The 18,077-nt window shown below is 38.4% G+C and overlaps 1 protein-coding gene and 1 long non-coding RNA gene across 11 annotated transcripts in view; both read right to left on the reverse strand.

The window, feature by feature from the left end:
• The window catches only part of FGF14 (fibroblast growth factor 14), a 686,012-nt gene that overhangs the window by 323,724 nt on the left and 344,211 nt on the right, over positions 1-18,077 (reverse strand). The window lies entirely within an intron of this gene.
• The window catches only part of LOC144576599 (uncharacterized), a 161,068-nt gene that overhangs the window by 102,056 nt on the left and 40,935 nt on the right, over positions 1-18,077 (reverse strand). The window contains exon 1 of the long non-coding RNA XR_013518767.1: positions 1-18,077. This exon is cut by the window's left edge and continues 99,906 nt beyond it; it is cut by the window's right edge and continues 40,935 nt beyond it. This is a non-coding gene — a long non-coding RNA (uncharacterized LOC144576599).

Below are 18,077 nucleotides of genomic sequence, written 5' to 3' on the forward strand. Positions count from 1 at the left end.
TGAAGTTTCTAGAAAGGGCCTCTCAGCCCTTGCCCTATCTTGCCTGTCCTGCAACACATTTCAATACCAATTAGCTACTTGCTCCTGGGTTCCAGCCTGTAGATGGAAGAGTCACATGTGGCCTTGTAGTAGATATGGCTACTGCTACCACCGGTTGACTCAGGACAGCTGGTCCATCAGCAGCCTTCCCCGGACCTGAACCTAGAATATTCAAATGCATTGCATTGCTAACTTTTACTTTTTCACTGCTGGAGTTATTTTTAGCTTCTCTTCTTAGTTTCATGAGGAAGAAAGCTATATTTTTGTAATAACATCTTTTTGGGGGGGAGTGGGGGAAGGAAGTGGCAGTTTTATTTGGCCAGGAGCTATGGCTGGCTCAAGCCTCAATAACTGAGCTCCCTGACAAAGAAAATCCTGGCCCTTTTAAAGGCTTACAGTCTAAGAGCTGCACACGAGAGAAAGTCGTGATCGATTAGGCAAGCGTGGGGGCTGTGAGTAGGTAGGGGTCTGAGCAGTTGAGCAAGAACAATGCCTTCCTGGGAAAATTCCTCCATGCCATGTCTGTGATCTATAAATAGGATTGTGGTTAGGAGTAGGGTGTAATAACATCTTAATAACTTTTAGCACTTCAAAATTGTATAAGCTTTTTACTCCAGTATCTTTCTCTGAATCAGAGGATGAATATGCCATTCTCCATCTGTGTCTCAGGTAAAAATGCAGTTGCTTTACCAGATGGTCACCAATATTCCTTCTAGCTCTAAAGTGCTATGTTGATAGGTCCAGGAAAATGTGCTAAAGGAAAAGCTCAAAGAAGCAGAATGTGTGGAGCACATAAAGGGGACATGGATCAGAAAGCAAGGCCTGGGGAAGAGAAGATCAACTTAAGCGAATTCCTTCATGTGTTATGAATTAAGGACAGAAGTAAATTTTTAACTGGAGCAAAAGATTAACAGCTGCAGGCTGTAAGCTCAAGAGGGAATGTGGAGTGGGGAAATAGAGGAAAAAACATGATCCCAGATATTACAGACACAGGAAATGTGTTTTCACAAGCCCTTCTTCTAATGACTCTGAGGCTCACTAAAGCCTGAAAACCACTGGGCTAAAGCACAGTGTCAATGCCTTTGACGTCCATTACATTTCTTATGTCAACATCAAAATGACTAGCGGGACACTATATGTAAGGAGTTCTTGGTAAAAGAGGATATGCTAGCCAGTCTTATGTATACCACCAACATAGATGTCCCCAAAAAGTGCTAAGCAGAATACGCCTCCTGTTCACATGATGGCTAGACACAAAACTATTAATGTGTCCCATGACTGAGACTCTAACCAAAAGGAGGGACAAAGTTTACCTCCAACCACTTGAGGTTGCTCCTGAAATGGGAGAGAGGAAAGCAGCTCAGGCTCAGTCTAGGCTGGTTATGGTGAGCAGAAACAATTTCAGAAACATCATATGATATCACTAGGGCATTTCATGATGCTGTATCATAACTTATGAAATTAAGACCACATTTCTGAAGATATAAGGAAGCGACAAGAAATTAAAGTTTGGATCAAAGATGAAAGAGAAGGAGGAGGAGGGACAACAACAAAACAATGACAAACAACACATCACACCTTGGGTCAAAGCTTTGAAATTCTGCATTCGGCTTCTGAGAAACATAGAATTCTATGTCACCAATTTGAGAGCAATGAAGGATATTAACTTGGAGAAAGGTAAAGGAATGCTAATATTTGCTCTTATATTTTAAAATTCTTGGGAAGATGAGCATGAGGGAAGAAAGGAGATTTTTCCTGCTTGGCAATCACAAATCTTATAATGGTCACAGCAAAATACACAGGGAGCATATTTTCAGAGTAGCATCCTCTCCAAATTCTATCTAGTCATCACCCTAATGGATAACCATGTTCTTCAGTGTACAGTTGAGAAAAATCATCTCTTGAGTTTCTGAGAGTTTGTTGGTGACTAATTACTATCATGGATTCAAAGATAGACTAAAACTCTTAACTAGCTGTTACTATGAAAGTATATCCTATAGTCTTATTACATTGTATTTTCTGTTGCTGCTGTATCAAATCATCATAAACTTAGTGGTTTTAATCTACAGAAATTTGTTGTTTTACACTCCTGTATGTCCAAAATCCAACACAGATCTCACTGGGCTAAAATCAGGCTTGTGTTCCTTCCTGGAGGCTCTAAGGGAGAGTCTGTTTCCTGGACCTTTCTGGTTTGTGAAGGTTGCCTGTCTTTCTTGGCTCATGGCCTCTCGGCTCCATTTTCAAAGCCAGCAAAATTGCATCTCTCTGTGCTTTTCCTCCATAAACTCATCTCCTTCTTGGACCATAACCTTAATTATAATGAACTGCTTGGATAATCCAGGAAAATCTCCCTATTTCCATGTTCCTAACGTAATCACAGCTTTAAAACCCTCTTGCCAACAGGAGAAAACAAGGGAATGGGGGGAAAGATCATGAAAAGAATCACAACCACTAACACTACATAAATACCTAGTGAGTGCCTGGTTCACTGTTCATCAAAAGTAGCAATTTGGTAAATTTGTTGATAAATGTCTTGTTCTAAAATGACTATATAAATATTTGATAAAGAAAATCAGTTAATCAGTTGCACATCAACCATGTTGCAGACCGTATTCAAATGGATGGAGCCTGATTCCTGTCCTCAGACTTGAGAGACACATGCTTGCCCAGTGCACGGCAAGTCAACTCACTTCAGTACTCCCTATAAAGTATAGATTTCCCTTTAAATCAAGTGTTATCTCAAACTCCACTTAATTCCCCCATTTTCTACCTCCAGGGTGACCAAGCAAGAGAGGAAAAGCAGTGTAAATGAGACATGAATGTAAGTCAAATGGATCTCTTGCCTTGGTGTAAGAAGAGATGAGGTACAGAAGGAAATCATGTTTAGTTAGAGAGACTACTAAAGAGTCAACTAAATATCTCTAGGCTGGGATCCAAAGGAAAACTTCATAATTTTGCATTAAATGCTCCAATACCCAAGTTTAGAAATGCTCATAAACTGTATGTTCATAAATCCATTCTATAGTTGAATATGAATAGGTTTGGATTAACCACCATTAAAAGTTTCTTAACTTCTTTTATTCAAAAATGGAAAGGGAACAGTATCACTCAGTGTAACCATTTGTTTTGGAATATTTGTTATTCGTGAGTTTCGAGGAACTGTTAATGTCCTTGACCACAGAATTACACATACGACAGAAGAGACTGACCGAAGCCTTGCTCCTAGGGCATGCAAAACTTGATAAATCAACAGGAGAAATATTTTCCAGGGAGCAGCTGGGAACATACATTTTTGTATCTCCAATTTCTGACTTCTACAATGGGAACCAAAAATTTCCACATTCATCATGAATAACTTGTTTTCAACAAATGTATGAAGTAGGGAGCTGGGATGTTTCCAAACCAGCAATATATTCTTAATTTTATTTATTCGTATCATACTAATCTTTAGTTGGTTGTATTTTCTATATGCATTGAATTTCTACCCCGGGATGGGAGTGACTGTTAGACAGTCAGATCCAGAGATTTTTCTATGCCATTCAAAAAATAAAGCCAACATATTTTGACCCGGTGTGAAAGTTTTAATTTTTAACATTACCTCTTTAAATGATTAAATGAAATATACATTCCATTATACCATAATTGTATTTATTAGTACTTGATTTCAAGAAGCAAAGTTTTTAAAATATTATATTAGTAGATGTATGGCTTATAGTGTCTAGCTTTGGGTTGGCAAGATATTTTTCTTTTTGGCAATATCACGTATTTTTTAACAGAATGTTCATGCGAACTAGTTTTGAACTCTTCTATCCTGGTATTTACAGCATTTAAAACCAAACAAACAATCACAGACTAAATAGCTACCCTTCCCAAAATGTGATCACCAAGTTGGCAGCATCAGCATCACCTGGGAACATGGAAGGATGCACATTTCTGGCCCTTCACCCGCCCGCTAGCTCTGGTCTGAATGCTTGTGTCCCTCAAAATGTATATGTGAAAACCTGATCACCCAGGTTAAGACATCAGAAGATGGCACCTTTGGAAGGTGATTAGATTTTGAGAAGAATCCCATCACTGAGGGTGACACCTACTATCTCATTAATTCATTCATTTTTGGAATGAACTTATCTTTTTCTGCCAGCATTAGTGTGTATCAGCAGTCCGTGAACCTTGAACATCATCATCACCAGGAGGTCTTGTAGCTGGGCTCTGCCTTCCTGAATGGGATTCATGCCCTTTGAAAGACACCGCAGAGAGCAAGCCAGCCTCTTCCATCATGTGAAAACACATAGAAGACACCATCTCTGAAGAACAGGTTTTCATCAGACACTGAATCTGCTGGTTCCTTGACCTTGGACTTCTTAGTCTTCAGAGCTATGAACAACACATTTCTGCTGTTTCTAAGTTACCCAGTGTATGGCATTTTGCTAAAGCGGCCCAAAGGGACTAAGACACCTCTTGAATCAGTAACTCTGGGGGTGGGGCCTGGCAATCTGTGTTTTCATAAAACATCTTGGTGATGATGATGTTCTGGAAGTTCAAGGATTATTGATTTACACCAACTCTGGTAGAAAAAAATAAGTCAGAATGGGAAAAAATTTTTGCAGTTTACCCATCTGACAAAGGGCTGATATCCAGAATTTACAAAGAACTCAAACAGATTTACAGGAAAAAAACAAACAAGCCCATTCAAAAGTGGGCAAAGGATATGAACAGACACTTTACGAAAGAAGACATATATGAGGCCAGCAATCATATGAAAAAATGCTCATCATCACTGGTCATCAGAGAGATGCAAATCAAAACCACATTGAGATACCATCTCACGCCAGTTAGAATGGCGATCATTAAAAAATCTGGAGACAACAGATGCTGGAGAGGATGTGAAGAAAAAGGAACACTTTTACACTGTTGGTGGGAGTGTAAATTAGTTCAACCATTGTGGAAGACAGTGTGGCGATTCCTCAAGGCCTTAGAAATAGAAATTCCATTTGACCCAGCAATCCCATTACTGGGTATATATCCAAAAGACTATAAATCGTTCTACTATAAGGACACGTGTACACGAATGTTCATTGCAGCACTGTTTACAATAGCAAAGACCTGGAATCAACCCAAATGCCCATTGATAATAGACTGGATTGGAAAAATGTGGCACATATACACCATGGAATATTATGCAGCAATCAGAAATGATGAGTTTGTGTCATTTGTAGGGACATGGATGAATCTGGAGAACATCATCCTCAGCAAACTGACACAAGAACAGAAAATGAAACACCGCATATTCTCACTCATAGGCGGGTGATGAAAAATGAGAACACATGGACACAGGGAGGGGAGTACTAAACACTGGGGTCTATTGGGGTGAAAAGGGGAGGGCCAGTGGGAGGGGGAGGTGGGGAGGGATAGCCTGGGGAGAAATGCCAAATGTGGGTGAAGGGGAGAAGCAAAGCAAAGCACACTGCCATGTGCCTACCTACGCAACTGTCTTGCACGCTCTGCTCATGTACCCCAAAACCTAAAATCCAATAAAAAATTAAAAAGAAAAAAAATAAGTCAGTTCCAAAGTATGAATGAATAAATGAAGTAGTTGGTGTTATCCTGAATGATAACATTCTTGTGGAGAAATCGAATTGATTAAGCCTGGAGCACCCATCAGGCAAGCTCAGCCTCTGCAGGGAGGGATTGGCCTCCCTTTTCCAGATCCTCCCTCTCTTCTCACTGAGGAATCTAGAACCATCGTGGCATGTACTCTCATCTTATCAACGTGATGTTAGAGATTGCTCCTGCAGTTCAGGCCTAGCACCACTGCTGGTAGCCCTATATGTCAGCACTGAGTTTTTAAGCCTAAAGGCAGAAACCACAGAGAATCTGAGGATAATAAAAATTTCTGCACTTTCTGTAATTGGAAACTGGTCTGCTGAGCCTTCCCTAGAACAGCTTTCCTCAAGCCATGGAAAAGCTTCCTCAAGATGTGTCCAAAATCCCCTGAATCTAAGCAAGTGAAAAATAACATCCACGGAGGTGACCCACCCACCCTAATGGGCTACTTGCAAAATTAAATACAGTGGTTCTCCCTTATTTTCTGGGGACACATTGCAAGCCCCCAGGGGATGCCTGAAACCACAGAGAATGGTAAACCTAATTGCCATCAACTGTAACATGTTTCTGTTCATATTTCCCACCCACAAACTGAGTGCCTTTTTCATCTTAACTAAGCACTTATCATACTCTGTGGCCATAACGTTTGCAGTTTGAGGTGTGATGGTGAAACCACCACAGATTTGTTTTCCCCTTCATCACAATGTCACAGATAGATGATTTGTTCTTAATGTAGATCTTAGCAACCTCAGCATACATTTTTAGTTCTCTATTAAGTAAAGAACTTTCACCTTTTCACTTAAAGAAAGCTCATTATAGCTTCTCTGTGGCATATCCAAATTGCCATCCTCTCTACTCTTGCATTTTGGGGCCATTATGAAGTAAAATAAAGGTGACCTGAACACAAGCCCTTTGGTACCAAGATGCTCTAACTGATAACTAAGAAGGATCCTAAGTGACTAATGGATAGTGTGGAGACACTGGACAAACGAAGGATTCACACCCCACGTGGGATGGAGGGGGTTGGAAGAAGCAGGATGGCAGGATAGTTCATCATCATCCAACTCAGAGCAGCATGTAATCTAAAACTTATGAATTGTTTATTTTTTATCTTCCTTTTAATGTTTTTGGACAGAGGTTGATTGTGTATAACTAAAACTACAGAAAGGGAAACTAGAGTCCGGCCTCCTGTTAGGGGACTCACACCAGGGGAAAAAGGACAGAATCAAAAACAGTTATTTTGTCCATAAAACTATTTAATAGTTTTACCAAAACTATCTTGAGCTTTGAAAAAAACAAAAAACCTCCATGTAAGTCAATACTTGTTCCCAAACTGTCAGTCTATACTTGAAAAAATACATCCAAATAAAGAGTCATTTCAAAGTCATTTTAATGCCAAGCCTCTGCTTGCTTGGGTTTCTGTGCACAGAGCTGTGTCAGGTGAGTTCAGACCTGAGCTTCTGATTGCCTGGCCTTAGCAGAGAAAGAGAGGTCAAATCCAATATCATAAATCATGCATAGGCCTTGGTCATTATAAAAAGTGTATTCAAAATCTCCTTTAAGAGAATTCTTTTATATATGCAATTCTAGGATGGATCATCCACAGATCAAAGCAGGCCAGACAAGAAGGCATGTTTGGGAAGAAATGGGCATCCCAGTAAAGAGTGGCAATGGACTGAGAATTCCTAAGACACTAGGAGTCAGTCATAGGTAGGAGCAAACTAGGAAAAATAAAGAAACTCACATTCCTCAAGGATCTAGAACCAGAAATACCATTTTACCCAGCAATCCCATTACTGGGCACATACCCAAAGGATTATAAATATGTTTATTACATATGTTTTTTATAGCACTATTTATAATAACAAAGACTTGGAACCAACCCAAATGCCCATCAATGATAGACTGGATAAAGAAAATGTGGCATATATACATCATTAAATACTATGTAGCCATAAAAATATTTTAGATCATATCCTTTGCAGAGTCATAGATGAAGCTGCAGCCATCTTTCTCAGCAAACTAACACAGGAACAGAAAACCAAAAACTGCATATTGTTGCTCTTAAGTGGTAGTTGAACAATGAAAACTCATGGACACAGGGAGGGGAACAACACACACTGGGGCCTGTGAGAGGGTGGTGGGCGCAGGGAGGAAGAGCATTAGGACCAATACCTAGGGCACCAGGGGCTTAAAACCTAGATGATGGGGTTACAGGTGCAGAAAACCACCATAACACATGTATACCCATGTAACAAACCTGCACATTATGCACATGTATCCCGAAACTTACAGTAAAATAAAAATAAAAAAGAAGCTCACACAGAAAATAAGTCTAGCCTAGAACTCTGCAGAAGAGATTCATAGAAACCAGGGAGACCTCATCATCTGCCCTTCCAGGGCTAGAGGGAGAATCTGATGCAACAGATTGAAGGTAAGAGAAGGATGGAGGTCTCGGGTCATTCCTAGCATAAAATTGTGCTTCATTCTCTTATTTAAACTTTCAATCAAACCAACCAGAAGCATATGTTTATCTTCTGGTCCATACAAGGCCTTGTAGCTCTTTCCTAATCTTCTAAGAACAACTTTCTTGTCCCATAAATACTATTTCTAGTAGTACAAAGGCTCCCATGAGCACTGCTAGATCCTAACTGCTGAGTATGTACTAAACCACTAGGTGCTGTGCTGGTATGACATGGATTAGCTCCTTTAATTCACACAGCAGCCACCCAATATATGTTCTATCTTCAGGTAAATGACACAGCCAGGTCCCACAGTGGGTACAACAGGCAAGTTGGAATTTGAATTCAATTCAGATTTAAAGTCTATCTCTCACTCACACATTATGATATCTTCACTTCACTTATGTTGCTGTCGGTAATTAAAGAGAAGCTTTCTGAGTTACTCATATTTTCCCATTCATTCCCCTCTTTCAAGATAACTTTCTTTTCCTTTCACCAGACAGAAAATAATTGAGTTTGTGTGTCATCTCATGCTAGGAGGAGAAAAAGCCCATAGCTTTCGAGTGGGTCTCCTGGGGCTCCTGTAAGGAAGTACCACAGACCACGTGACTCAGAACAGCATTCACTGTCTCATAGTTCTGTGGGGTAGAAGCCAAAATCAAGGTGTTGGCAGGTTGGTCCTTCAGCCTCTGAGGGAGAATCCATCCCACACCCCTCTCCCAATTTGAGAGGCTGATGGCCATCCTGGTGTTCCTTGGCTCCTATGGGGCTGACTCCTGTCTCTACCTCTGTCAGCGCATGCTGTTCTTGATGTGCCTGTGTCCAATGTCCCTCTTCTTATAAAGACACCAGTCATATTGGACTATGGCCCAACTTAATGATTTCATCTTAACTTGATTACATCTGCTGAGACTCAATTTCCACATAAGGTCACATCATTAGTAGGTACCAGAGGCAAAGACCTCAGTTATCTCTCTTTAGGGGATGTAATTCTCTGAAAAGAGGATGTGATACTTTGGGGGCTTTAATCCTTTGCGTGGCTTCCCCAGTCAGAGAAATCCATCCTCTAGAAATCCATCCAAACTCTAGAGTTTTCTTCCTGTAATTCTGCTTCAAGGCTTATTACTCTGCAACTGAGACACAAAACAAACACTTACTTTGTTTACAGGTTAAAAAAAAAAAAAGATTCCTCCTTCAGCATGCATCACATTCCAGGGCTCCCAAAGTCAAACCAAACTACTGGCCTCTCTGAAAATGTTACCAGTGAGTTGTTTCAATCATCAACAGCAACAAAAATCCTATCCATTCTTCAAGCATCTTTTAAATTGTGATCTCTGTGAAATTCTCCCATTACTCTAAAATTGTCTCTCTTGCTCCTCTGCTCCCTAGTGGGTTGTTTCCTTTGTACTGTTGAGCTTTTTATATTCTGCCCTATAATTCCCATGATCAAGTATTTCTTCCTGATTAGCTCACATATTAATAGTTGTAGGCAGAGCAAATAATTATATTTGTCTTTTTTTTTCTCTCACATCTCCAGGTATGCAATACCTTTTACATAGAGGGTACTGATTAAATGTTCAGCAAATTGACAGGTATGCCGTCAAAAATTTCAGAAAATTTTGCATTTCACAATGACAGTTGCTACAGAAACAGCAATGAAGGATCTTATGTCACTCTACCTTTGAGCCCTGACTTACACATTTGTAAACTGTAGATAATGAAAACTACCTTGCAATCGTGTCATAAAAATACAGTGAAACACTGGGAAAACTTCCTTGTAGGACATACTGGACACGGGAAATTAAATGGGTGTTTGGTGGCTGTCAATTTGTTAATTTCCCAATTCTGCTTCCGTGTGTTAAAGCCCCGCGAGTTATTAAATCTTGGCTACAACAAAACACATAAGTAAAAAGCTACATGCATTTTCGTTACTTTATCTTTCTGGGCAATGAGTTTGGGTGGAACTGGGAAAATCACAGTGCTTGTCTGCTGCTTCTTTTGGGTCCAGTGGTTCTCTATTGATTAATTTATGCCCTGACTCATTTTGTAAAGACTATGAGGTGCTTGGCTCCTCATTAAGACTGAGTTCTTAGCTACAGTATTTCTCATTCTCGATAATAAAACCTCTCTTACCTAACCACAGATTGATGTACTTGTTGAGGCAGAGACAATGTTTACTTACCCACCCTGCCATACCCAGCAGGTGCTCAACAAATAAACTGAATTGCACTCCTCCACTCAAGCCTGTGATTTCTAATCTTGCAGCCACAGTCACTCCTTTTAAAAACAAATATTGTATGTTGTACCTATTTGCCAATCTAAAATAAAAATTTTTATAACTTTCACTTCACATATATTTTTTAAAAATTCAATTTAATGCCCTAACTATAATATAAAGGAGCAAGAAAAACAATCATTTTAAATGAAAGAATGTGTATCTCAATATATAAATGATCAAGTTTGACTATCCTAAAAGAAATAACAAATAGTCAAATACCTCATAAACTATATGTTGTAATAGAATAAACTTCAGAAAAATGGGAGTGTAATTGGTGTGAAATTAGTGTCATGACTATGACAGTTACAAATTCAAACTAATACATATATGTTTTAATTGTATGGCTATTGGTGATGAGATTTTTCAAAATGATGAACTTTTAGTAGAATTCTCAACAAAAATACTATGACCTTCTTTTGATTTACACAGTAGGTGTATTCCTGAAAAAGAAATTAGTGTTAAGCCATGCAAAAATTACTTTGTGTTTCTACTTAAAAAAAAAAAAAAGAAAAGAAAAAGAGAGAAGGGGGCAGATTTTATTAATAAGTGTTTCCTCTACTTGAACTAAAACAGGGATTTCGAAAGTCAAGAGTATGCAGAGTAATGACTTCTGTGTGCAGAACTGTCTCTCCCTTTTAAAGACATCTGGAAGGTGGAAGGTCCTTAACCTCACAAAAGCCAGAAATGCTTCCCTGTTTCCTTCTAGAACTGTCTTCTAGGGAGAGGAGAGAGAGAACTACCTATTATAGGTGAAAGTTCTAGCAGACTCTAGCTTTGGACATGATTTTCTCACATTCCATCAGCATCCCCAGTGAAATTTCTAATTTCCTTCACATTTCTTCTAAGTTCTATTGCTTGAGAATGCACCTCTTAATATTGTGACAGGCCAGCCAAATTTCACTTAAAGGACTCATCTCACTATCAACACATAATACGTTTGGTACCAAACAAACATAAAGAAGAGCAAACTTTTCTTCCTTAGTAATTTCCTTATACCTAAATTCTTTTCTAAAAGACAGAATCAATTTTCACGTGTTCTGGTTCGCCTACTACCTAGAACGTGATAGGAACTCCTATGTGGCATAAAGGATGGTGATGAGGTGGTCTGCATCTGCATGCCAGCTGACAAGGAATGCTTATACAAACATGGTGCCACTTAGTAAAACAGGTACGTTCATATGACACTAACCTGTGAGACACAAAAGTTCATATCACTATCAACAAATTAGTACAATCTGCTCAGCTGTTTCTCACTTCTGAGTCACTGCAGTCTACCTCAGTGAACTTAGAAGGTCATAATCATTATTCCTCTGTGACCTTTGCTATTCTTGTATCTAATATGAACTCTAAGAGGCACCCTTCATACTAAGTACATCCACCTGTTGGAATGTAAGTTCCATCATGTAATTTTTATTCAGTAATATATCCTCGGAATCTAGAACAGGGCCTGGCATATAGTAGATACTCAAAACCAAAAATAACTAGAATGACTGATAAACAAATGAATCTTGTGTCCAATATGCGTGAATATCATGTGAACACAAAGGTAAAAAAGGTAAACTCCCTGCCCTTGTGGATTTGCAGTTAAATGGAACATAATCTCTCTAATATTAATGATGTGCCAATACATGTCTGTGTATATTATTAGGAGAATACAGAAAACATAGAACTAATGTATTTAGTGAGTCAAGATACTACAGACAATTTTATTCAAAAAGCAGCGTGGTTCACTCTCAAAACTATACGTATTTGGGGTCGGACAATTCTTTGCTGCAGGGGCTTGGAGCACTGCAGAATGTGCCGTACCACTGAGTGTCAGCAGCAAACCTCCAACAGTGACGACAAAAATATCTCAGACATTTTTGCCAAGAGAATCACTGGACTAAAGAATGCAAATTTACCAGACAGACAAATGGATAAAGAGAAAAACAAGAGGTTATGAATGACAAGGTCTGGACCATATTTATCTTTGCATTCTAGCAAACAGAATGAGTGCTGATATTAAAAAAGAAATAATTAATATCTTATATTGCTCTTTTAATCTGTCATGTCCATTCATGAGCATATAATCCTTAAAACAACCTTGTAGGAAAATAGTGTTGATATTGACTTCTTTATTAAACACAATCCAGATCAGTAGAATGAAGCACCCAAGGTCACCTTTATATTTTAGTGGTCTTTGCTTTTTTGGGACTTTCCTGAATTGCACTTTAAGCCACTAACCACTCAGATGATTTATTCTTCCAATTGGAAACTTGATGCATTAAATCACAATTGTCTAATAACTTTCAAACAATAGGCTTCATCCAATGCTTACTCTATACCAGATACTTTGCAAATCACTGAGGCTAAACCTCTGAACAGTTTGTGTCTTTTTTAGAAGAGCGAGTACTTGACAGTGGATGAAACTGGAACATTTTTCACCTAGAGAGATCAAACTGGGGGTGAAAAGGAAGGCCTTATAATTCTAAAAGCAGGTTTGAGGGAGAAATTGAAAAGAAAAATGGAAAAAATGGAAAACCTTCTCATATAAGGCCAGTAAAGTGCAAAACAGGGTAAAAGCAAGTACCTGACCGAAAGAGTGGTCCGTAGGAGAAATGTGAAACTAGATTAGGAACAGGAAATCTGGCCTTTCCTTCCTATGGTTCCACCGTTTAGCTTGTTGATTTGGGGCAAGCCATTTAACCTCTCTGGGTCTCACTTTAGAGCATCTCCAGCCCAAAGTCCAGCTTAACTGGCTTGGATGTGGACTATCAGTGTGGCTACCACATCCTACCTACTCTTCTTGTACAAGCGCAGCAATCAGAAAGATCTCTGAAATCACAGAGCTCAACTTCTGTTGAGCTTTAATTCTGGGATGCTGTGAGTAGAACTGCACAGAAATGACACTGGGACGTGAACGCTGACATCCAAAGTGAAGTGGCTGTGGCCAGCTATGCTAATTTGTCTTGAAATCTATTTGCACAGAAGATACAGCTGGAACAATTGTGCTTTTCTCCACTTCATCTCACCTGGTGTCACGACCAAGTTTGCCAGCTGACCGGCAACTGACATCCCCGTGACTTCATAGGGAGCTGCAATCGAGGCACTTCCAAATGAATCCAGACTCACACAGGTACTCTCTTCCTCCTGGCAGATGCTGCCCTAACTACTAATTGCCCCTAAAAGATAACTGATTCCTTTCCTATTGCTTCTCCCCAAAACTGCAAAAGATGATTGCAATAGTAAAAAACAGGTTTTATTAAATGAATTTTTGGAAGAACCTGTGTAAATAAATTAGTAGTAGTCCATAAAATCTTGTGCTACATGTTCATCCTAATGGGCATCCTAGGGGCAATTGTTTGCCAGATCATTAATCTCTTGAGAAAGAAATAAAAACAAAGGCTCCTCTTTCTTTAAAAAAAAAAAGTGGACAAAATTTTCTATAAGTTTCAGGTGGCATGGAGATACTCTGAAGCATTGAGTTAAACACAGTTTAAAAACTGCCTTAAAGTGATCATCATTTTAGTTATTTCCAAACCCATGATCTCTCAAAGCTACTCTAATTGTCTTAAAAGGCACTTTCAGGAGGAAACATAATCTCAAATTACCTTCCATTATCATTACCCTCCACCACTCAAGAAGAAAGGTATGTATCGTCAGTTCCCACACCAAATCCCAAGCATTTTATTTGACCAGATGCATGTAAATTATTTACAGTTTAACAGAAATATTGAAATATGTCTAGCAAAATACTCTAGATCTATTGGAGAAATGTTGCCAATGTTGGTGTACTCTGATTAGCTACCACAGCTGGCTAATAGAGGTGTATACTCATCCTCATTCAAAAACGTGTCTATAACCTCACGACATTCCTCGTCCATGCCTGTTAAGCTGACCTTAGAGCCTGAGAGTATCAACTGAATTTTACTCACCTAATAATTTTGATATTCAATTTAGGTAGTTAAAATATACATTATCGAATGAAGTTTTAAGAGTTGTCTCAGACACGCCCATCAAACATCTGTGTGCACACACAGGTAGACCAAAAATGTCACAACATCAGCTAAATATACACCCTTTAGGAACAATGGAAAAGAAAGCTGCTGTGCAGATGGAAAAAAAGTTGTAACTACAGATCTAAATATATGTAAATATACACAGAAGTTTCCATTTTCACAGAATGCCTGAAACAGAAATGCTTGACCTCTTTCATGAATATTAGGTTTTAAGAATTTCATAAAAAGTGAAAATATAAAGTGGCACAGAAGGCTGTGGTAGAACAACTCAGTTAACATATAAAGAAACCATCAGCACAACTCAATCATAGGTTTTACTACTGTGCAGCTACTGTGATCTCTATCATGAAAATTTCTTAACAAGTTAGAAAAAAAATTAAAAGACCATGCAGTGGCAGAATAATGGGAAATGGAATGCAGAACATGATACATTGTACATAGAGGTTCTTGAAAAGGAAGAAGTACAAATCGTATGCATCTAGTTCATAATCATACTTGACACCTGATACAGTTTAGAGATGTGTAATATATACATCTCTTTCCCATTCAAGTTAAGCAAAGCAACTGTGTGATAAAATCATCTTACTTAATTCAGCCTGAAAACCTTTGCTCTGCCATCTCTTGGATAGTCTTTCCGGTAGCTACTAGGACCAGGCACTACAGCATTAAACATGTCATCATGCAGAAGGGCCCAGGTTCTGACATCCACGTTCAGGAATGGCTAGAAGAGCTGAACAAGCATTCTCACAAAACCAATCACCTGGTAATTGCTGAGTTATCACAGCAATTACCAAGTGATTGGTCGTGTGAGGGTTAGAGAAGTGGTAAATCCTGACACTGACAAAAATCCTTGGTGGGTTCTTTAGGATTTTTGTCAATATCAAGATTTACCACTACTCTAACTCCCATTTCTCCCACTAGAAAAAGGAGATGCCTTTTATTCTTGCCCTGAATCTCCAGTTACCCAACCCCTTGACTCCTTTTTCCTAAGTCTCTCTCTAGTCAATTCCTAGGAGGTTGATTTCTGGAAAGATAATTCCACTAAAATTATTAACATGAAAACCACATATTGATAAAATAGAATTATAAACATAGATCTATTGTAGTTAACTGCACCTACAAATAAACATTATTATAGTTAAAGTTTGTGCATAATGATGTGGGAAAATTAATGCATATTATCAGAAAATATTTTTGAGCTTCATTAATTAAGGAACTCTAAGCGAACAGCTCTCACATGTTGTTATTACTATTTTAAAGAAACATGAATTGAATAAGAAACTACAAAAAGCAGGAGTATGATGTTGTGGCAAATATGAAAAGTGAGTATAAATGCCCAGGGTCAAATCTGGGGTCTTAGTCATAAATCTTTGGCAATTTGATGCACTGGTTTGTTAAACTACCATTTCGCTTTCATTGTTCCAACCTCAAATGACACAATTAACAAATTGTGAGCACTGACTGTGATATCCAATAAAAGGTGGAATATATTAAAAAGGTTTATTGAAATTACTTTATCACAACATCAGAAAACTGTTGAAAAGTGCAGGTGGATAGATGAAAAGCCCTATTCTTTTCTACCATTAGCAAGTGATGATTTAAAAAATGTAAATAAATGCATCTGCTATATTTGAAGCAAAATTTCTACACTGATAATTTAGTTTAGAATAAATGTTGCTACCCCTATAATGAATGTTTCTTCATGGGCAATAGTGTCATAATTACTTAAGAAAAAATTATTAATTGGTCACCAAACCAGCAGATGGATGTGTTGGGGAGGGGTCAGGTTTATGCTACATTTTAGCACAAAATTAAGAGTGGGTTACTTTATAGTATTCAAAGAATCAAAAGCATACAACTCTGGATATAAATTAAAGAAGCATATCCAAATGGAAAATTCACATATAAAAAGGAATAAATACTATATTTTTTCTTGGTTGTAGCCTAAATAAGAAGACAATAAAATATTTAAATGAGAAGTAAAATACATATAGACAGCAGGAAATGTCATGCAAAAAGGTCATTTTTGCTTTATATAAAAAATTAGCCATTTTATCCCCTTCCTACCCTCCCCCGACACACACATACATACATCTTGGCAGTTTCAAAATTTGGGTTTATTTTAAGAATAATTAGGATGATAACGCAAACCTACAAGATTCTTATTGTAATCATCTCTGCTCTTGAGAGAGACTTAACTATACTCTTTTTTTTAAATTACTGGCCCGTTCAGGACAAAATAAGGATTAAAATGTTTTAAACATCATCTTTACAAGTCATTTTTTTAACATTAAAAAAGAAATTTAAATCCTTGCTTTTCCTGCCTTATATTTAGAAGCAAAAAGTATATTTTTATGAGAAAAGAGTATGGACCCTTTTAGCTGCTATAGTGCCAGTTCCTTTAGGAGGAGACTTTCTTAAGCCTGGTTTATTATCTTAGCTGTTAAAACGATGAGTTCGTGTCCTTTGTAGGGACATGGATGAACCTGAAGAACATCATCCTCAGCAAACTGACACAAGAACAGAAAATGAAATACCACATGTCACTCATAGGCGCGTGATGAACAATGAGAACACACGGACACAGGGAGGGGAGCACTACACACTGGGGTCTATTGGGGGGAATAGGGGAGGGATAGTGGGTGGGGGGGAGTTGGGGAGAGACAGCATGGGGAGAAATACCAGATATAGGTGAAGGGGAGGAAGGCAGCAAATCACACTGCCACGTGTGTACCTATGCAACTATCTTGCATATTCTTCACATGTACCCCAAAATCTAAAATGCAATTTGAAAAAAGGAAGAACTATCAAAAATAAATAAATAAATAAAAAGCAGCCACTGGTATGAAGTTTTCATTTTTTAACTGAAATTTACTCTGAAGAGATCAAGAGAGTTTCTATTCCATGAAGTGACTTGCTCTAGGCCTCTATGACTGAGTTTTTTGGCTGAATGGCCCAGTTCAAGCTGTTTAATGTGGTAGAAGAGGAAACAGCATGGCTCTTAGGTCATAGCCTTGCTCTGCTGCCCAAAAGTTATGGTCTTAAGAAAAGTACTCAGTCTTATTTTTTTCTTCTAAAAAAAGAGAATGTGAGGGAATAATAAATACTTGTACTGCATGGTTGCTGTGAAAATCGAATGGGATAATGGACACATGAAAAACAGTTTGTAGAGCACCTGATATCTTGTGGTTAGTAAATGGTAACTCTAATTTTTTGTTACATCTTTCACTTTAGTTTCCATATTTTATGCCCACAACATTGGGAAACAAATTATCATTTCCAGCTTAGAGTTGGAGTCACTTAAGGCTTAGAAGTTCAGTGACTTGCCTGCTGTCGTGTATGACAGATGTGAAAGTCTTCCAATTCCAAACCCAGAATTAACTTTCCACTCCTCATTCTACCTGGGCAATGCTTGGCACCATGTAGGTGTTACCTGCTGGAACAATGATGCTGCATCTGTGTGATAAGTGGAATGATGCTGCATCTGTGTGATAAGTGGCAGGTTCATGCTATTTGAAATAACTCAATGGGAAGACACTTCAGGGGAAGAGTGGCATTGGCCTTTGTAAACTTATAGTGTACAGAGTTTCAGCCAAATTCCAGAACCAAGGCTGTCTTCACTCAGGCACATTCCTTATACTACTTAGCCTTTGCTTCTCCAGCTATGGAGAAAAAGAGGATTCTCCTATTCATTAC

This window comes from Callithrix jacchus, chromosome 1, assembly GCF_049354715.1.
Source record: "Callithrix jacchus isolate 240 chromosome 1, calJac240_pri, whole genome shotgun sequence".
NCBI lineage: Eukaryota > Metazoa > Chordata > Mammalia > Primates > Cebidae > Callithrix > Callithrix jacchus.